General features: G+C 48.3%; 1 pseudogene; it reads left to right on the top strand.

Annotated features, from left to right (window-relative positions):
• Positions 1 to 9,742: 9,742 nt before the first annotated feature.
• Positions 9,743 to 9,862, top strand: LOC134950041 (5S ribosomal RNA; annotated as a pseudogene).
• Positions 9,863 to 22,251: the final 12,389 nt, after the last annotated feature.

The raw sequence follows: 22,251 nt of genomic DNA, 5'->3' as shown, positions 1-22,251 counted from the left end.
GCCTCGTCTTTTAATCATAACACAGTCTTCAGTTCTTCTTCACCGAAGTTCTTCAGCTTCACTCTTCAAGTCATTTAACCATAGACTCTAATTCTTCCAGTTTCTTCAATTTCTCCAATATTCGTGTACATCCTGATTATTCATTAAAACTACAGTTATCTTCCTACGAAGTCCTCCTTTTCTTTACGCCCTCCGGCCAACGTTAGCACTTAGTTTGGCTTCCACCCCATGAGGAGGAATTACATTCAGCCACCTTGTTTACTCTCCTCACAGGTAGCTGTCCCTTCAGCCAAAACTCGGTTGTCGGAACCCCAACTTACGCCGAGCGTGACAACTATTGGCTAAAGAACGGTATAAGGATTAGAGATGAGCGGGTTCGGTTTCTGTGAATCCGAACCCGCCGAACTTCAGCTTTTTTTACACGGGGCCGAGCAGGCTCGGATCCTCCCGCCTTGCTCGGTTAACCCGAGCGCGCCCGAACGTCATCATCCCGCTGTCGGATTCTCGCGAGGCTCGGATTCTATCGCGAGACTCGGATTCTATATAAGGAGCCGTGCGTCGCCGCCATTTTTCACACGTGCATTGAGATTGATAGGGAGAGGACGTGGCTGGCGTCCTCTCCGTTTAGAGTGACTAATAGTACTAGAGAGAGAGACACAAATTTTGGGGAGCATAATATAGGAGGAGTACTACTTGCTGCTGATAGTGTGACCAGTGGCAGTGACCAGTGCCACCAGTTTAATGAATCCGTTCTCTGCCTGAAAAAAAACGATACACAGTGTGACACAGTCACACATACCATATCTGTGCTCAGCCCAGTGTGCTGCATCATATACTGTATATCATTATCTGACTGCTGAGTGCTCACTGCTCACACAGCTTAATTGTGGGGGAGACTGGGGAGCAGTTATAGCAGGAGTACATATTTTAAGTACAGTGCACACTTTTGCTGCCAGAGTGCCACTGCCTTGTGTGACTGACCAGTGACAACTGACCACCAGTATTGTGATTGTCTGCTGACCACCAATATATTGTGATTGTCTGCCTGAAAAATATATATATATTTTAATTTTATCTCATTATCATCCAGTCTATATTAGCAGCAGACACAGTACGGTAGTCCACGGCTGTAGCTACCTCTGTGTCGGCAGTCGCTCGTCCATCCATAAGTATACTAGTATCCATCCATCTCCATTGTTTACCTGAGGTGCCTTTTAGTTGTGCCTATTAAAATATGGAGAACAAAAATGTTGAGGTTCCAAAATTAGGGAAAGATCAAGATCGACTTCCACCTCGTGCTGAAGCTGCTGCCACTAGTCATGGCCGAGACGATGAAATGCCAGCAACGTCGTCTGCCAAGGCCGATGCCCAATGTCATAGTACAGAGCATGTAAAATCCAAAACACCAAATATCAGTAAAAAAAGGACACAAAAATCTAAAATAAAATTGTCGGAGGAGAAGCGTAAACTTGCCAATATGCCATTTACCACACGGAGTGGCAAGGAACGGCTGAGGCCCTGGCCTATGTTCATGGCTAGTGGTTCAGCTTCACATGAGGATGGAAGCACTCAGCCTCTCACTAGAAAAATGAAAAGACTCAAGCTGGCAAAAGCACCGCAAAGAACTGTGCGTTCTTCGAAATCCCAAATCCACAAGGAGAGTCCAATTGTGTCGGTTGCGATGCCTGACCTTCCCAATACTGGACGTGAAGAGCATGCGCCTTCCACCATTTGCACGCCCCCTGCAAGTGCTGGAAGGAGCACCCGCAGTCCAGTTCCTGATTGTCAGTGTTGAAGTACACCAGGATGAGGAGGATATGGGTGTTGCTGGTGCTGTGGAGGAAATTGACCAGGAGGATTCTGATGGTGAGGTGGTTTGTTTAAGTCAGGCACCCGGGGAGACACCTGTTGTCCGTGGGAGGAATATGGCCGTTGACATGCCTGGTGAAAATACCAAAAAAATCAGCTCTTCGGTGTGGAAGTATTTCAACAGAAATGCGGACAACATTTGTCAAGCCGTGTGTTGCCTTTGTCAAGCTGTAATAAGTAGGGGTAAGGACGTTAACCACCTCGGAACATCCTCCCTTATACGTCACCTGCAGCGCATTCATAATAAGTCAGTGACAAGTTCAAAAACTTTGGGCGACAGCGGAAGCAGTCCACTGACCAGTAAATCCCTTCCTCTTGTAACTAAGCTCACGCAAACCACCCCACCAACTCCCTCAGTGTCAATTTCCTCCTTCCCCAGGAATGCCAATAGTCCTGCAGGCCATGTCACTGGCAATTCTGACGAGTCCTCTCCTGCCTGGGATTCCTCCGATGCATCCTTGCGTGTAACGCCTACTGCTGCTGGCGCTGCTGTTGTTGCTGCTGGGAGTCGATGGTCATCCCAGAGGGGAAGTCGTAAGCCCACTTTTACTACTTCCACCAAGCAATTGACTGTCCAACAGTCCTTTGCGAGGAAGATGAAATATCACAGCAGTCATCCTGTTGCAAAGCGGATAACTGAGGCCTTGACAACTATGTTGGTGTTAGACGTGCGTCCGGTATCCGCCGTTAGTTCACAGGGAACTAGACAATTTCTTGAGGTAGTGTGCCCCCGTTACCAAATACCATCTAGGTTCCACTTCTCTAGGCAGGCGATACCGAGAATGTACACGGACGTCAGAAAAAGACTCACCAGTGTCCTAAAAAATGCAGTTGTACCCAATGTCCACTTAACCACGGACATGTGGACAAGTGGAGCATGGCAGGGTCAGGACCATATGACTGTGACAGCCCACTGGGTAGATGTATGGACTCCCGCCGCAAGAACAGCAGCGGCGGCACCAGTAGCAGCATCTCGCAAACGCCAACTCTTTCCTAGGCAGGCTACTCTTTGTATCACCGGTTTCCAGAATACGCACACAGCTGAAAACCTCTTACGGCAACTGAGGAAGATCATCGCGGAATGGCTTACCCCAATTGGACTCTCCTGTGGATTTGTGGCATCGGACAACGCCAGCAAAATTGTGTGTGCATTAAATATGGGCAAATTCCAGCACGTAATCTGTGAGGAGGGGGATGTACACGGTGATATATCGGAGGATGATGATGATGAGGTGGACATCTTGCCTCTGTAGAGCCAGTTTGTGCAAGGAGAGATTAATTGCTTCTTTTTTGGTGGGGGTCCAAACCAACCCGTCATTTCAGTCACAGTCGTGTGGCAGACCCTGTCACTGAAATGATGGGTTGGTTAAAGTGTGCATGTCCTGTTTATACAACATAAGGGTGGGTGGGAGGGCCCAAGGACAATTCCATCTTGCACCTCTTTTTTCTTTAATTTTTCTTTGCGTCATGTGCTGTTTGGGGAGTATTGTTTGGAAGGGCCATCCTGCGTGACACTGCAGTGCCACTCCTAGATGGGCCAGGTGTTTGTGTCGGCCACTAGGGTCTCTTATCTTACTCACACAGCTACCTCATTGCGCCTCTTTTTTTCTTTGCGTCATGTGCTGTTTGGGGAGTGTTTTTTGGAAGGGCCATCCTGCGTGACACTGCAGTGCCACTCCTAGATGGGCCAGGTGTTTGTGTCGGCCACTAGGGTCGCTTATCTTACTCACACAGCTACCTCATTGCGCCTCTTTTTTTCTTTGCGTCATGTGCTGTTTGGGGAGTGTTTTTTGGAAGGGCCATCCTGCGTGACACTGCAGTGCCACTCCTAGATGGGCCAGGTGTTTGTGTCGGCCACTAGGGTTGCTTAGCTTACTCACACAGCTACCTCATTGTGCCTCTTTTTTTCTTTGCGTCATGTGCTGTTTGGGGAGTGTTTTTTGGAAGGGCCATCCTGCGTGACACTGCAGTGCCACTCCTAGATGGGCCAGGTGTTTGTGTCGGCCACTAGGGTCGCTTAGCTTACTCACACAGCTACCTCATTGCGCCTCTTTTTTTCTTTGCGTCATGTGCTGTTTGGGGAGTGTTTTTTGGAAGGGCCATCCTGCGTGACACTGCAGTGCCGCTCCTAGATGGGCCAGGTGTTTGTGTCGGCCACTAGGGTCGCTTATCTTACTCACACAGCTACCTCATTGCGCCTCTTTTTTTCTTTGCGTCATGTGCTGTTTGGGGAGTGGTTTTTGGAAGGGCCATCCTGCGTGACACTGCAGTGCCACTCCTAGATGGGCCAGGTGTTTGTGTCGGCCACTAGGGTCGCTTATCTTACTCACACAGCTACCTCATTGCGCCTCTTTTTTTCTTTGCGTCATGTGCTGTTTGGGGAGTGTTTTTTGGAAGGGCCATCCTGCGTGACACTGCAGTGCCACTCCTAGATGGGCCAGGTGTTTGTGTCGGCCACTAGGGTCGCTTAGCTTAGTCATCCAGCGACCTCGGTGCAAATTTTAGGACTAAAAATAATATTGTGAGGTGTGAGGTATTCAGAATAGACTGAAAATGAGTGGAAATTATGGTTTTTGAGGTTAATAATACTTTGGGATCAAAATGACCCCCAAATTCTATGATTTAAGCTGTTTTTTAGTGTTTTTTGAAAAAAACACCCGAATCCAAAACACACCCGAATCCGACAAAAAAAATTCGGTGAGGTTTTGCCAAAACGCGGTCGAACCCAAAACACGGCCGCGGAACCGAACCCAAAACCAAAACACAAAACCCGAAAAATTTCAAGTGCACATCTCTAATAAGGATATGGATCAGGAAAGTATCCCTTACTTCACCTTGCAGCATTACGGGTGGAAACCCGTCGGTTTATAAGGGACAAAAAACGGACCCCACAGCTCCTGCCTATTAACATCTGGACTGCTGATTAAAACACCAGTAACCATTTCCAGTGGACTTTTCCGGAGAGATGCTGGGTGCAGTGGCATGCGGTGAGGTCAGTGGCTGGGGAGGCACAAGCAGCTGTTGGGGTATATAGGATCAGGGGATCAGTGTGCCAATAATGGGGCAGGTATAGGGTCAAGGGATCAGTGTGGCGGTACTGGAGCAGGTAGGGGCAGGGGATCAGTGTGACAGCACATGGGCAGGTAGGGGCAGGGGATCAGTGTGACAGTACTGGGGCAGGTAGGGTCAGAGGATCAGTGTGACAGTACTGAGGCAGGTAGGGGCAGGGGATCAGTGTGACAGTATCAGGGCAGAGGATCAGTGTGACAGTACTGGGGCAGTTAGGGGCAGGGGATCAGTGTGACAGTACTGGGGCAGGTAGGGTGAGGGGATCAGTGTGACAGTATCAAAGTAGGTAGGGGCAGTGGATCAGTGTGACAGTACCAGGTTAGGGAATGTGTGTGCCAATACTGGGGCAGGTATGGTCAGGGGATCAGTGTGACAGTACTGGGGCAATTAGGGGCAGGGCATCAGTATGACAGTACTGGGGCAATTAGGGGCAAGGCATCAGTGTGACAGCACTGGGTCAGGTAGAGGAAGGGGATCAGTGTGACAGTAGTGGGGCAGGGGGTCAGTCTGACAGTACTGGGGCAGGTTGGAGCAGGGGGTCAGTGTGACAGCACCGAAGCAGGTAGGGGCAGGGGATCAGTGTGACAGTACTGAGGCAGGTAGGGGCAGGGGATCAGTGTGACAGCACTGGGACAGGTAGGGGCAGGGGATCAGTGTGACAGTACTGAGGCAGGTAGGGGCAGGGGATCAGTGTGACAGCACTGGGACAGAGAGGGGCAGGGGATCAGTGTGACAGTACTGGGGCAGGTAGGGTGAGGGGATCAGTGTGACAGTATCAAAGTAGGTAGGGGCAGTGGATCAGTGTGACAGTACCAGGTTAGGGGATGTGTATGCCAATACTGGGGCAGGTATGGTCAGGGGATCAGTGTGACAGTACTGGGGCAATTAGGGGCAGGGCATCAGTATGACAGTACTGGACAATTAGGGGCAAGGCATCAGTATGACAGTACTGGTTCAGGTAGGGGCAGGGGATCAGTGTGACAGCACTGGGTCAGGTAGAGGAAGGGGATCAGTGTGACAGTACTGGGGCAGGGGGTCAGTCTGACAGTACTGGGGCAGGTAGGAGCAGGGGGTCAGTGTGACAGCACCGAAGCAGGTAGGGTCAGGGAATCAGTGTGACAGTACTGAGGCAGGTAGGGGCAGGGGATCAGTGTGACAGCACTGGGGCAGAGAGGGGCAGGGGATCAGTGTGACAGCACTGGGGCAGGTAGGGGTATGGGATCATTGTGACAGTAACAATAATGGGTAATACTGACATATAACATATTATGCAGTGCCATACTTGCCTACTCACCCGCAATGGCCGGGAGGCTCCCAAAAATTGGGTGACCCTCCCGGCCCCCGGAAGAGCAGGCAAGTCTCCTGAATTCCTTCTCCTGAATTCCTTCGTCTTAGACGTAACTGCACAGAGGAGAAGGTGTTCAAACAGAAAAGCAGAGAACTCATTACCAGATTAGAAGCTCGGGGATACAGTAAACGCTCTCTGAAGAAAGCTCAACAATCTATCTCAAAAACCAACAGGGAATCCCTGATCTTTCAGGAAAAACCCCAAGAACAAAAGGCTGATACCAAGATTCGATTTGTAGGGACCTTCTGTCCCGAATGGCGTCTACTAAAAAAGGCCATTCAGAAACACTTACCTGTCCTACATCTGGATCCAGAGTTATCACCTTTATTGGATCCCACTTTACAAATCAGTTGGAGGAGATCCAAGAACATTAAAGATACGCTGGTTCAGAGCCATTTCTCACGTGAAATGACCAAATCCAAACTCCCTAAGGGATCCTTTCCATGTGGGCAATGTAAGGCCTGCCCACAGATACAGATAACTGACTGTGTCAAGGACAGACATGGCAAGGATATTTCCATACAACACTTCTTCAATTGTGACACACAAGGAGTAGTCTATTGTCTAACCTGTCCTTGCAATCAACGATATGTAGGCATGACGACTAGAAAATTCAAAACTAGGATTTTGGAACATATGGGTTCCATTCGCAACTCATCGTCAGATCTTCAGAAAGGCAAAAAACTAACATCAGTAGCCAGACACTACCATACTGCACATCATGACTCACCATGTGAGATGCGCGCCTTTGGCCTAGATAGGGTCCATCTAGGCGTACGCGGTGGTGACTTAAGCAAAGAACTTATTAAGAAGGAAAGTGAATGGACCTTCAGGTTAGGTTGTCTCAAACCATTGGGTTTGAATGAATACATCAATTACAGTGCATTTCTGTAACCAACTTTATATATAGCATCTAATTTATTCCTTCCCTTACACCCCTCAGTACACCCACACCCAGTACACCCCTATTTATTTCATACACATCACACTCACCCTTCTCTCATTAGCACTTTCACGCCCACCTCCACCACACACTCAGCACCACCCCTTCACTTCCCACATCCGTAGTTCATTCACATGCACCTCACATCCGACCCACAACAGAGACCTAGCAAATTCTGACATTTATCACAACCAATTAACACGTTTCCACACAGCACTCCCAGTGCTAACCCACTCCCATCCCATACATTTGTCCCCACACCCCTTCCCCATCTCACCACACCATATCACAATAATTTTCGCCCACACAGGATCATCACCGGTGACACCATACACACATTCCCACCACACCATAAACCAAAATCCCCCCCCCTCCCCCCCCCCCACCGTCCCTTTCCCCCTCCTTCCCCCCCCCCCTCTCTATCTCCCTTATCCCTTTCCACCTCACCCCCCATCCCATTCCACATCATCCTTTTTCACAATCATTCCCACCACCTCCATTCACGTCACTTGCACCATTAATCCCAATACAATACTAATTTACTTAATAATTTATGAATATCCTCCTGCATTGTTTCCAACGTTATAACTCAAGACAAGATATGCTGTCCAAACCTATTTTTCATGCAATTATCATTTCTTATTTATATTACATATTTATTATAAATTCATTAACCCCAATACAATACTAATATACTTAATAATTTATGAATATCCTCCTGCAATGTTTCCAACGTTATATTATAACTCAAGACAAGATATGCTGTCCAAACCTATTTTTCATGCAACTATCATTTCTTATTTATATTTTATATTTATTGTAAATTCAATTCATTCTTATCATAAAATTCTGAACAATTTATGAAAGCTTGTATTTTTCATTTTTTATCCCTTTTTTTTTTTTTTTTTTTTTTTTTTTCTATTTTCTCTATTTCATTTTTTTAATATGTCCATTTATATAATAAATAAGATGCTCATTTTACACCCAATTACCGTGTATATTTCTCATACATATTCTCTGTTTTTTCCTTTTGTGCAATGGGCCACTAATTGCAAGCTTAACAGGGAACCAATACAAAACAGAACAGCCCTGTGCAGCAATTTACAAACACAGGACACGCCTCCCTTTTGATTGGACAGTGACCAGCTCCCTTGCAAGATAAAGCCCGCACTATCCCCTCCGGGAACAGGAAGTGATCAAGCCCGGTGAACGGGTGAAACTAGTTTTCCGTTCCATATCCCCACTGCCTGGGTGTGACAGCCGATTCCGGACAGCCTGAACCACGAGCCGCTCTTTCTCCAGCAGCCGCTGCATCAACCCGCCGCCGCCATACACTGCCGCGATGGGACCATGAACATTGCGTCTCTCCTCTCCTCAGCTAACCTGACCACGTCTCCACAATACATCAGGTACATTGATCGGCGGAGTGGCCATAACGAACTGCTCAGCCCCTGAGAACCAGTGTATCCTGCATCTTCAACATGCCTGGACTTTGACACGGACATTCCGTACTCATACAGCATTCTGCCCATATTAGTGACCGATCGCCCCCTACAATTCCGGGTAATATCTGCTCAATCGCAGCATTTTTTGCATATTTATTGGTATTCATCTTCTGATGCATATTTTATAATAGCATTCATTAAAGCTGTTTTTTGTAAGTACCCGCTTTACAGGCAGTCGGCACTTAGCGGCATAATACCTTATAGGATACTGTTAAATCTTCATGTTTAGTCATTAAATTGACATAATCCTTCGGCTGAGAAACCTATCATCATCCTCTATACTGCGTATCTTGATATTATATAGTATTTCTGCAGCTCTGTATACAGCGGAACATAAATAATTAACTGTTGATCATTATCTCCTTCTCTTTCCACCTGATACCATTTTGGTACAATGTGTAACAATCTGATAGCATCAAATTGATGGTGATGCATGGTTCCAATCAACTTAATTGTCTGCTAATTGTGTACAAATTGCTCCCTATCACACCGAGTACCTTTATCATAAGTACTATCAGCATCCTGCAATCATATTATATAGTATTTCTGCAGCTCTGTATACAGCGGAACATAAATAATTAACTGTTATTCATTTTTTCCTTTTCTTTCTACCTGATACCACTTTGGTACAATGTGCAATAATTTAATAGCATCAAATTGATGGTGATGCATGGTTCTAATTAATGTAATTGTCTGCTAATTGTGTACAAATTGCTCTTTATCACACCAAGTACCCCTATTATCGGTACTATCAGCATCCTGCAATCAAGCAGCCTATTGACTATCAACCATTCTCAAATTTTTGCATATCAGCATCGTTTCTTTTCTCCTTTTCCTCACTTTACTATCTTCAGGACTCTCACCACTGATTCAGGGGTAATTATCCCGGTCTAACGGTGGCAGCAGATCCCCTATTTTCCTCTTCTACCCACTCTCTTTCCTTTCTATATTTCTCCATTTTCGTGAACTCTCATCAGTGATTCTCGAGCCCTCGATATCAAATATTTCTTCTACTATCATACCACACTGGTAAACGCCCGAATCCTTCCGATCTTGGAAGCTAAGCAGTGTAGGGCTGGGTCAGTACTCGAGTGGGAGACTCTCGAGGAATACTCAGTTTAGTAGAAATTCCTGGACGGTTTTGCTCAGCGTCTAACACTGACAGCAGATTCATCTTGCTCATTCCATCTTTACCCATCCCATCTGTCTTCTCACCATTACTCACGAGAGAATAAAAACGCCTCATCTTTCAGGGCCTCCAGCTGTTATTATCGCACCCAGGCATTTCAGAACAATATTCAGTATTTACACTGTAATTAAATTCGTTCTGTGTTCCCCTCTTTTCCAAAAACCCCCCCCTACCCTTCCCCCTACCCTCAATTTTTGACAGTAAACTCTACTATTTTATCAATTGTTGTTAATAAAAGTTATATTTAAAATTTATTTACAATTTTTTGTCTCTTTTGAGACTTCGAAACATATAAAGAGTGCACCCACAAAAGAGTCTTCTTCTCTCCCTTTTGTTGCAAGTCTCCTGATTTCAGGGGTCCCCTCTGCCCGGCCGCCCACTTAGCGAGTAAAGTGGTCGGTCCGGGCAGGCGATGACGCGATTCTTGTTGAAACGCGTCATCATAGCCACGCCCCATACTGTATAATGTCGGTAATAGCGGCATTACACAGCGGGGGGTATGGCTTACATGGCGCAATCACACAGCCACGCCCTGTCCTGCCTCCACCACGCCCCATAACGCCTTTGTCCCGCCCCCTTGCTGAGCCGACCTGGCTGCTCTCTCCCGAAGAGAGCAGCCCAAAAGTCGGCAAGTACAGTATGTGCAGTGCTTGACAGAGAACGTTTACGAGCTCACATCAGTCCCTGCTTCATGAGAGCTTACAATCTAATTTCCATTCAGATGCACAAACTAATGCTGGGTACACACTCTGACGTCCTGCCAATCTCATGCCTGACTGATTCATTGGGTTCTATTCAGCAAGAAAGTCGATATTGCCTCCATCATTATCTATCAGGCAATATCTACACTAAAAAAAATGTTTAACACTTTTTTCTCAGGCTACTCAGCATAAAACGTCACAGGAACAGCGGTTGTGATAACGTCTGTTCCTGCAAAGTGCTACAAGGCTTAGTTTTCGGAACTTAGTAAACAAAGCCTTCTGTTTTTCCTCCTGCACATGCTCATTCATCATGTTACTTACCAATGCAAATAGGGGTCATTCCGACCTGATCGCACGCTAGGATTTTTCGCTGCACTGCGATCAGGTCACTACTGTGCATGCCTATGCACCACAATGCGCAGGCGCAGCGTACGGGTACAAAGCGGATCGTTGCTGAGAGATGGATTTAACAAAGAATCCATTCGCACAGCCGATCGCAAGGAGATTGACAGGAAGAGGGCGTTAGTGGGTGTCAACTGACCGTTTTCTGGGAGTGTTTGGAAAAACGCAGGCGTGTCGAAGCGTTTTCAGGGCGGGTGTCTGACGTCAATTCCGGGACCGGACAGGCTGAAGTGATTGCAGCGGCTGAGTAAGTTCATACCTACTCAGAAACTGCACATACTGTTTTTTGTACTGCTCGGCTGCACAGGCGTTTGCACGGCTGCAAAAAGTAGCTAGCGAGCGATCATCTCGGAATGACCCCCATAGTCTCCTTTTCACATTATTAAGTCTGCAGTGTAAGGAGCGGCAATTGTAAGCCCAACTCCAGCCTCCCAAAGCCTCTAAATTGATTAAAATATGTATATAGACTTTATATTAGTCTGTATACATTTATAGTTATGTGGTTTATAATATACACATTTTAATCAATTCAGAGGCTTTAGGAGGCTGAAGCTGGGCATGCAATTTCCGCTCCTCACATTTTACTGCAGGGAATGATGGGAAATTAACCTCACTGCAATGTACGTCTCATCATGCCATCTGGTGTGCAGCACCTCAGATGGAAAGATGCGACCACGCAATTCATGAAACGAGGATTTGTACACACTACATGATGGTCATGCCGAGTATTTGTTTGCTGGCACCGTGATTGTACCACAAATCATCTAGTGTGTAAGATTAGTCTACTCTTTAGTCAGAAGCCAATGGACTTGCCAGTAGGTATTTTTAGATGTCAGAGGAAACCTTACAAAGACCATATTATCATTTTATTTATTTTTGGGGGCTTTCTTTTGTCATGTGGGAGCATTTTACTGTGCCCTGGACAGTGTGTCTGTTTTAGTTTCAATAGTGAATGGGGATCATTGGGACAGTCCCGGGGCAGGAAGGGTCCGGGGATCAGTGTGACAGTATTGGGGCAGGAAGGGACCGGGGATCAGTTTGACAGTACTGGGGCGGGTATAAGGTCAGGGGATCAGTGTGACAGTACTGGGGCAGGTAGGGTCAGGTGATCAGTGTGACAGTACTGGGGCAGGAAGGATCAGGGGATCAGTGTGACAGTATTGGGGCAGGTAGGGTCAGGGGATCAGTGTGACAATACCGGGCAGGTAGGGTCAGGGGATCAGTGTGACAGTACTGGGGCAGGTAGGGTCAGGGGATCATTGTGACAGTACTGGGGCAGGTAGGGTCAGGTGATCAGTGTGACAGTACCGGGGCAGGAAGGGTCAGGGGATCAGTGTGACAATACCGGGCAGGTAGGGACCGGGGATCAGTGAAACAGTACTGCGGCAGGATGGGTCAGTGGATCAGTGAGACAGTACTAGGGCGGGTATAAGGTCAGGGGATCAGTGTGACAGTACTGGGGCAGGTAGGGTCAGGTGATCAGTGTGACAGTACCGGGGCAGGTAGGGTCAGGGGATCAGTGTGACAGTACTGGGGCAGGAAGGGGCAGGGGATCAGTGTGACAATACCGGGCAGGTAGGGTCAGGGGATCAGTGTGACAGTACCGGGGCAGGAAGGGACCGGGGATCAGTGAAACAGTACTGCGGCAGGATGGGTCAGTGGATCAGTGAGACAGTACTAGGGCGGGTATAAGGTCAGGGGATCAGTGTGACAGCACTGGGACAGTTCTGGGGCCGTCCCCCTTTTTACTCTATAGTTACATATGTACTAAGGCCTGATTCGGAGCTGTACACAAAGCCGATTTTTCTGTTGTTGAGCAATTATCATCCAGCTTTGCATTAATTTCTCTGACGTCCTAAGTGGATGCTGGGACTCCGTAAGGACCATGGGGAATAGCGGCTCCACAGGAGACTGGGCACAACTAAAGAAAGCTTTAGGACTACCTGGTGTGCACTGGCTCCTCCCTCTATGACCCTCCTCCAGACCTCAGTTAGAATTTTGTGCCCGGCTGAGCTGGATGCACACTAGGGGCTCTCCTGAGCTCTTAAAAAAAGAAAGTTTATTTTAGGTTTTTTATTTTCAGTGAGATCTGCTGGCAACAGACTCACTGCTACGAGGGACTAAGGGGAGAAGAAACGAACCTACCTGCTTGCAGCTAGCTTGGGCTTCTAGGCTACTGGACACCATTAGCTCCAGAGGGATCGAACACATCGACCTCGATCGTCCGTTCCCGAAGCCGCGCCGCCTTTCCCCTTACAGAGCCAGAAGCAAGAAGACGGTCCTGGAAATCGGCGGCAGAAGACTTCGGTCTTCATCAAGGTAGCGCACAGCACTGCAGCTGTGCGCCATTGCTTCCCATGCACACCTCACACTCCGGTCACTGATGGGTGCAGGGCGCTGGGGGGGGGGGGGGGGGGGGGCGCCCTGGGCTGCAATATTGAGTGCCTTGGCTGGCAAATAACACATGATATAGTCATAGAGACTATATATGTGTAAAATACCCCTGCCAGATATACATAGAAAAAAGCGGGAGAAGTCTGCCGAAAAAGGGGAGGGGCTATCTCCCTCAGCACACTGGCGCCATTTTTCCCTCACAGCTCCGCTGGAAGGATCGCTCCCAGGCTCTCCCCTGCAGTTTCCAGACTACATAGGGTAAAAAAGAGAGGGGGGCACTAAATTTAGGCGCAATATTGTGTATACAAGCAGCTATTGGGAAAAATCACTCAGTTACAGTGTTAATCCCTGTGTTATATAGAGCTGTTGGTGTGTGCTGGCATACTCTCTCTCTGTCTCCTCAAAGGGCTTTGTGGGGACCTGTCCTCAGTCAGAGCATTCCCTGTGTGTGTGCGGTGTGTCGGTACGGCTGAGTCGACATGTTTGATGAGGAGGCTTATGTGGAGGCGGAGCAGGTGCCGATAAATGTGATGTCACCCCCTGCGGGGCCGACACCTGAATGGATGGACTTGTGGAAGGAATTACGTGGAAGTGTCAACTCCTTACATAAAAGGTTTGACGACATAGCAGATGTGGGACAGTCGGCTTCTCAGCTCGTGCCTGCCCAGCTGTCTCAAAAGCCATCAGGGGCTCTAAAATGCCCGCTACCTCAGATGGCAGACACAGATGTCGACACGGATACTGAATCCAGTGTCGACGACGATGAGACTAGTGTACATTCCAATACGGCCACACGTTACATGATTGCGGCAATGAAAAATGTGTTGCACATTTCTGATTTTACCCCAGGAACCACAAAAAAGGGTATTATGTTTGGGGAGAAAAAACTACCAGTGGTTTTTCCCCCATCTGAGGAATTGAATGAAGTGTGTGAAGAAGCGTGGGCTTCCCCCGATAAGAAACTGGTAATTTCTAAAAGATTACTTTTGGCATACCCTTTCCCGCCAGAGGATAGGTCACGTTGGGAAACATCCCCTAGGGTGGATAAAGCGCTCACACGTCTGTCAAAGAAGGTGGCTCTACCGTCTCCGGACACGGCCGCCCTAAAGGAGCCTGCTGATAGGAAGCAGGAGGCTATCCTGAAGTCTATTTATACACACTCAGGCATTATACTGAGACCAGCTATTGCTTCAGCATGGATGTGCAGTGCTGCAGCTGCGTGGTCAGATTCCCTGTCAGAAAATATTGATACCTTAGACAGGGACACTATATTGCTAACCATAGAGCATATAAAAGACGCAGTCTTATACATGAGAGATGCACAGAGGGATATTTGCCGGCTGGCATCTAAAATAAGTGCAATGTCCATTTCTTCCAGGAGAGGGTTATGGACTCGGCAGTGGACAGGTGATGCAGATTCTAAAAGGCACATGGAAGTTTTGCCTTATAAGGGTGAGGAGTTGTTTGGGGATGTTCTCTCGGACCTCGTTTCCACAGCGACAGCTGGGAAGTCAGCATTTTTACCCCATGTTCCCTCACAGCCAAAGAAAGCACCGTATTATCAGGTACAGTCCTTTCGACCCCAAAAAGGCAAGCGGGTTAAAGGCGCGTCCTTTCTGCCCAGAGGCAGAGGTAGAGGGAAAAAGCTGCAGCATACAGCCAGTTCCCAGGAACAAATGTCCTCCCCCGCTTCCTCTAAGTCCACCGCATGACGCTGGGGCTCCACAGGCGGAGCCAGGTATGGTGGGGGCCCGTCTCAAGAACTTCAGCAATCAGTGGGCTCGCTCACGGGTGGATCCCTGGATTCTTCAAGTGGTATCTCAGGGGTACAAGCTGGAATTCGAGACGTCTCCCCCTCGCCGTTTCCTCAAATCTGCCTTGCCAACAACTCCCTCAGACAGGGAGGCAGTGCTAGAGGCAATTCACAAGCTGTATTCCCAGCAGGTGATAGTCAAGGTGCCCCTCCTTCAACAAGGACGGGGTTACTATTCCACAATGTTTGTGGTACCGAAACCGGACGGTTTGGTGAGACCCATTTTAAATTTGAAATCCTTGAACACTTATATAAAAAAATTCAAGTTCAAGATGGAATCGCTCAGGGCGGTTATTTCAAGCCTGGACGAGGGGGATTACATGGTATCACTGGACATCAAGGATGCTTACCTGCATGTCCCCATTTACCATCCTCACCAGGAGTACCTCAGATTTGTGGTACAGGATTGTCATTACCAATTCCAGACGTTGCCGTTTGGTCTGTCCACGGCACCGAGGGTATTTACCAAGGTAATGGCCGAAATGATGATACTCCTTCGAAAAAAGGGAGTTTTAATTATCCCGTACTTGGACGATCTCCTGATAAAGGCGAGGTCCAGGGAGCAGTTGTTGGTCGGGGTAGCACTATCTCGGGAGGTGCTACAACAGCACGGTTGGATTCTAAATATTCTAAAGTCACAGCTGGTCCCTACGACACGTCTACTGTTCCTGGGGATGGTTCTGGACACAGAACAGAAAAAAGTGTTTCTCCCGGAGGAGAAAGTTAAGGAGCTGTCATCTCTAGTCAGAGGCCTCCTGAAACCAAAACAGGTGTCGGTGCATCACCGCACGCGAGTCCTGGGAAAAATGGTAGCTTCCTACGAAGCAATTCCATTCGGCAGGTTCCATGCAAGGACCTTTCAGTGGGACCTGTTGGACAAGTGGTCCGGATCGCATCTTCAGATGCATCAGCTGATAACCCTGTCTCCAAGGACCAGGGTGTCTCTGCTGTGGTGGCTGCAGAGTGCTCATCTTCAAGAGGGCCGCAGATTTGGCATACAGGACTGGGGGGCCGAGGCTGGGGGGCAGTCACACAGTGAAGAAACTTCCAGGGACTATGGTCAAGCCAGGAGACTGCCCTACACATAAATATTCTGGAACTGAGGGCCATTTACAATGCCCTAAGTCAGGCAAGACCCCTGCTTCAAAACCATCCGGTACTGATCCAGTCAGACAACATCACGGCAGTCGCCCATGTAAACCGACAGGGCGGCACAAGAAGCAGGATGGCGATGGCAGAAGCCACAAGGATTCTCTGATGGGCGGAAAATCACGTGTTAGCACTGTCAGCAGTGTTCATTCCGGGAGTGGACAACTGGGAAGCAGACTTCCTCAGCAGGCACGACCTCCACCTGGGAGAGTGGGGACTTCATCCAGAAGTCTTCCAGCTGATTGTAAACCGTTGGGAACGGCCACAGGTGGACATGATGGCGTCCCGCCTAAACAAAAAGCTAGAAAGATATTGCGCCAGGTCGAGAGACCCTCAGGCAATAGCTGTGGACGCTCTAGTGACACCGTGGGTGTACCAGTCGGTTTATGTGTTCCCTCCTCTTCCTCTCATACCCAAGGTACTGAGGATAATAAGGAAAAGAAGAGTAAGAACTATACTCATTGTTCCGGATTGGCCAAGAAGAGCTTGGTACCCGGAACTTCAAGAACTGATCTCAGAGGACCCATGGCCTCTGCCGCTCAGACAGGACCTGCTCCAGCAGGGGCCCTGTCTGTTCCAAGACTTACCGCGGCTGCGTTTGACGGCATGGCGGTTGAACGCCGGATCCTGAAGGAAAAGGGCATTCCGGAGGAAGTCATCCCTACGCTGATTAAAGCTAGGAAAGAAGTGACCGCAAACCATTATCACCGCATATGGCGGAAATATGTTGCGTGGTGTGAGGCCAGGAAGGCCCCAACGGAGGAATTTCAGCTGGGCCGTTTTCTGCACTTCCTACAGTCAGGGGTGACTATGGGCCTAAAATTGGGTTCCATTAAGGTCCAGATTTCGGCTCTGTCGATTTTCTTTCAGAAAGAACTGGCTTCACTTCCTGAAGTTCAGACATTTGTTAAGGGAGTGCTGCATATTCAGCCCCCTTTTGTGCCTCCAGTGGCACCTTGAGATCTCAACGTGGTGTTGGATTTCCTAAAGTCACATTGGTTTGAGCCACTTAAAACCGTGGAATTGAAATATCTCACGTGGAAAGTGGTCATGCTGTTGGTCTTGGCTTCGGCCAAGCGTGTGTCAGAATTGGCGGCTTTGTCATGTAAAAGCCCTTATCTGATTTTCCATATGGATAGGGCAGAATTGAGGACTCGTCCCCAGTTTCTCCCTAGGGTGGTATCAGCTTTTCATTTGAACCAACCTATTGTAGTGCCTGCGGCTACTAAAGACTTGGAGGATTCCAAGTTGTTGGACGTAGTCAGGGCCCTGAAAATTTATGTTTCCAGGACAGCTAGTGTCAGGAAAAGTGACTCGCTATTTATCCTGTATGCACCCAATAAGCTGGGTGCTCCTGCTTCAAAGCAGACTATTGCTCGCTGGATCTGTAGTACGATTCAGCTTGCACATTCTGCGGCTGGACTGCCGCATCCTAGATCAGTAAAAGCCCATTCCACGAGGAAGGTGGGCTGTTCTTGGGCGGCTGCCCGAGGGGTCTCGGCTTTACAACTTTGCCGAGCAGCTACTTGGTCGGGGTCAAACACATTTGCTAAATTTTACAAGTTTGATACCCTGGCTTAGGAGGGCCTTGTGTTTGCTCATTCAGTGTTGCAGAGTCATCCGCACTCTCCCGCCCGTTTGGGAGCTTTGGTATAATCCCCATGGTCCTTACGGAGTCCCAGCATCCACTTAGGACGTCAGAGAAAATAAGATTTTACTCACCGGTAAATCTATTTCTCGTAGTCCGTAGTGGATGCTGGGCGCCAATCCCAAGTGCGGATTGTCTGCAATACTTGTATATAGTTATTGTTTAACTAAAGGGTTATTGTTGAGCCATCTGTTGAGAGGCTCAGTTATATTTCATACTGTTAACTGGGTATAGTATCACGAGTTATACGGTGTGATTGGTGTGGCTGGTATGAGTCTTACCCGGGATTCAAAATCCTTCCTTATTGTGTCAGCTCTTCCGGGCACAGTATCCTAACTGAGGTCTGGAGGAGGGTCATAGAGGGAGGAGCCAGTGCACACCAGGTAGTCCTAAAGCTTTCTTTAGTTGTGCCCAGTCTCCTGCGGAGCCGCTATTCCCCATGGTCCTTACGGAGTCCCAGCATCCACTACGGACTACGAGAAATAGATTTACCGGTGAGTAAAATCTTATTTTAAGTCACACTGTGCATGTGACGCAACGGTGTTACTAGCGCTAATGGGCCCAAATTTATTTCTGTACTATAATGATCTCCAGGGCCGGACTGGCCATCTGGCACTTCTGGCAAATGCCAGAAGGGCTGATGGCCACGTGGGCCGGTCCAGCGCTCACTGATACACGCTGCCGCTCAGTCCGGCGGCAGCGTCTCAGCTGTCAGGAGAGGAGAGCGCCCGCCAGCGCGGCTGTGTCTGGCGCGGCGGCGTATAGCGGACTTCAAACCAGCCGCCGGTTCGTGAGCCAATCAGAGCTCGCGGACCGGCAGCCAATCAGAAGCCGCCGGTCCTCGAGCTCTGATTGGCTCACGAAGTCCGCTATATGCCGCCGCCGTGCCAGACACAGCCGCGCTGGCGGGCGCTACCTCTCCTGACTCACCCGTCCCTCAATGCCGGAGCCCGGAGGAGAAGCAGCAGCAGCAGTGCAGCAGCGGTAAGCAGCTGCAGCACTGGCTGCTGTGGGGGCAATTGTATACCTGGCACTGTGGGGGCAATTGGCTGGCACTGTGGGGCATTTGTATACCTGGCACTGTGGGGGCAATTGTTTACCTGGCACTGTGGGGGCATTTGTATACCTGTCAGGTATACAATTGCCCCCACAGTGTCAGATCCACAATTGCCCCCACAGTTTCAGGTATTACCTGACACTGTGGGGGAAATTGTAGATCTGACACTGTGGGGGCAATTGTGGATCTGGCACTGTGGGGGCATTTGTATACCTGGCACTGTGGGGGCATTTGTGGATCTGGCACTGTGGGGGCATTTGTATGCCTGGCACTGAGGGGCATTTGTGGATCTGGCACTGTGGGGGCATTTGTAGATCTTGCACTGTGGGGGCATTTGTATACCTGGCACTGTGGGGCATTTGTATACCTGGCACTGTGGGGGCTTTTGTGGATCTGACACTGTGGGGGCAATTGTGGATCTGACACTGTGGGGGCAATTGTGGATCTGGCACTGTGGGGGCATTTGTATACCTGGCACTGTGGGTAAATTTGTATACCTGGCACTGTGGGGGCATTTGTGGATCTGGCACTGTGGGGGCATTTGTATACCTGGCACTGTGGGGCATTTGTGGATCTGGCACTGTGGGGGCATTTGTGGATCTGGCACTGTGGGGGCATTTGTATACCTGGCACTGTGGGGCATTTGTATACCTGGCACTGTGGGGGCATTTGTATACCTGGCACTGTGTTGGCAATTGTGGATCTGGCACTGCACTATTGCGGGCATATAATGTAAATTTCGGCTCATACCGGGTGCTATAATGTGAATTTTGCTTCATACTGTGTGGTATAATGTGAAAGAGGCACCAGTACTAGATACAGGTTGAGTATCCCATATCCAAATATTCCGAAATACGGAATATTCCGAAATACGGACTTTTTTGAGTGAGAGTGAGATAGTGAAACCTTTGTTTTTTGATAGCTTAATGTACACAAACTTTATTTAATACACAAAGTTATTAATAATATTGTATTAATTGACCTTCAGGCAGTGTATATAAGGTGTATATGAAACATAAATGAATTGTGTGAATGTAGACACACTTTGTTTAATGCACAATGTTATAAAAAATATTGGCTAAAATTACCTTCAGGCTGTGTGTATAAGGTGTATATGTAACATAAATGCATTCTGTGCTTAGATTTAGGTCCCATCACCATGACATCTCATTATGGTATCTAATTATTCCAAAATACGGAAAAATCCGATATCCAAAATACCTCTGGTCCCAAGCATTTTGGATAAGGGATACTCAACCTGTAGTATAAAGGGTCCTACTATTGTGGTGCATAATGCGTAAGGGGTGTATGGTGTGGTAAACTACACTGAAGGCCACGCCCCTTTTTGAGTGGCCACGCCTCCTTTTTCGGAGCGCACACTTATTTACAAACTTCACATTTCCATACCCCCACTTCAAAATTTCCACTTCAACCACTGGTTGTGTGTATTTTAATAGAGAATGATGTACGCTTGTATGTTGTTAGAATATTAATTATATTTGTAAGAGCATAGACTAATAAGTGGGAGGAGTCAGGAATAGTAAGGGGAGGAGTGACAGAGGTGGGCCTGTGTGCTTCAAAAATGCCAGGGCCTATTTTTAGTCCCAGTCCGGCCCTGATGATCTCTCATGTTTGATACCACTATGGGGCATATGTATTAAACACTATTTGTGGGATGTCCCCCACAAAAACACCCATTTTCTGCTGTTACCCACAAATATTAAGGATCCCTTGAATATAACATGGATAGAACGCAGCAGATTTCACCAATATCTGCCACAGCCACTCCATTTCTAACCTCAAAGGACCCCATACTTGCCTACCTGACCCTCTCCATGAGGGAGAAAATGCTCTGTTCCTGGACTTTCCTGGTAATGTATGATTGCCATCACCTGTGGTGAAACACCTTTCTTATCAATTAACTAGCTCACCACAGGTGATGGCAAGCATACATTACCAGGAAAGTCCAGGAACAGAGCATTTTCTCCCTCATGGAGAGGGTCAGGTAGGCAAGTATGAAGGACCCCCAATAGGTTTCTACAGAGGCTGCTATACTGTCAGATTTACCATGTTCCAGCGTGTGAAGCATTCCAGAGCTTGTCTCCAGTAGCTGACGCTCTGGATCCCTCTCCATCACCCACTACTGATGCATGCATCGCCTGACGGCTGTGCATTATGTGGTATGCACCATGGACTACTCTGTGGCCCCATGTCAGAGGTTAGCGGCGGGCAATAAAATATTCCTAAGTATTATTTTCTCATGATCACATGTTGCTTTTTCAGAGGAAGAAGGAAAAGGAGAAGCAGCGGAACACTGAGTGGAACGGGCAGAGGCTCCTGGCTGGACGTGCTGCTAAGACATTGGAGCGGCAGGAGGAGGAGCTTAGCAGGGAGATAAGGAAGAGGCTGGATCAGCAGCAGCTGAGCAGAGAGCGGAAGGCACAGTGAGTAACTGGCACCAGTCCCATTGTACCATTAGTCATGCTATTAGAATACATTCATGCTGCCATTTAGGGTGCCCATTGGTGCAATCTATAATCTGTATTCCCTCTTATCTCCTCACATTTAGTCCCTCACCCAATCCTGCTGCTTCCACCTCCATATTATCTCCAGTATCAGCTGAAGCTAATATAACCCCTCATTCACCATCCCCCCCTCTCTCACCTGGAGCTGAAGCTAATATAACCCCTCATTCAGCATCCCCTCCTCTCTCACCTGGAGCTGAAGCTAATATAACCCCTCATTCACCATCCCCTCCTCTCTCTCACCTGGAGCTGCAGCTAATATAACCCCTCATTCACCATCCCCTCCTCTCTCACCTGGAGCTGAAGCTAATATAACCCCTCATTCAGCATCCCCTCCTCTCTCACCTGGAGCTGAAGCTAATATAACCCCTCATTCACCATCCCCCCCTCTCTCACCTGGAGCTGAAGCTAATATAACCCCTCATTCACCATCCCCTCCTCTTTCACCTGGAGCTGAAGCTAATATAACCCCTCATTCACCCTCCCCTCCTCTCTCACCTGGATTACTGTAATCTATTCCTCTCTGGTAATCCCAATAACCATCTCGCCTACTCAGTCTACCCTTACCTGTGCTGCCCACCTCATTTTCCCCTTTGTCGTTCTGCCTCTGCTGCTCACCTGTGGCAGGTACTACATGGG

The sequence above is a fragment of the Pseudophryne corroboree genome, chromosome 8 (genome assembly GCF_028390025.1).
Source record: "Pseudophryne corroboree isolate aPseCor3 chromosome 8, aPseCor3.hap2, whole genome shotgun sequence".
Lineage (NCBI taxonomy): Eukaryota > Metazoa > Chordata > Amphibia > Anura > Myobatrachidae > Pseudophryne > Pseudophryne corroboree.
This window is presented reverse-complemented; position numbering and strand designations above follow the sequence as displayed.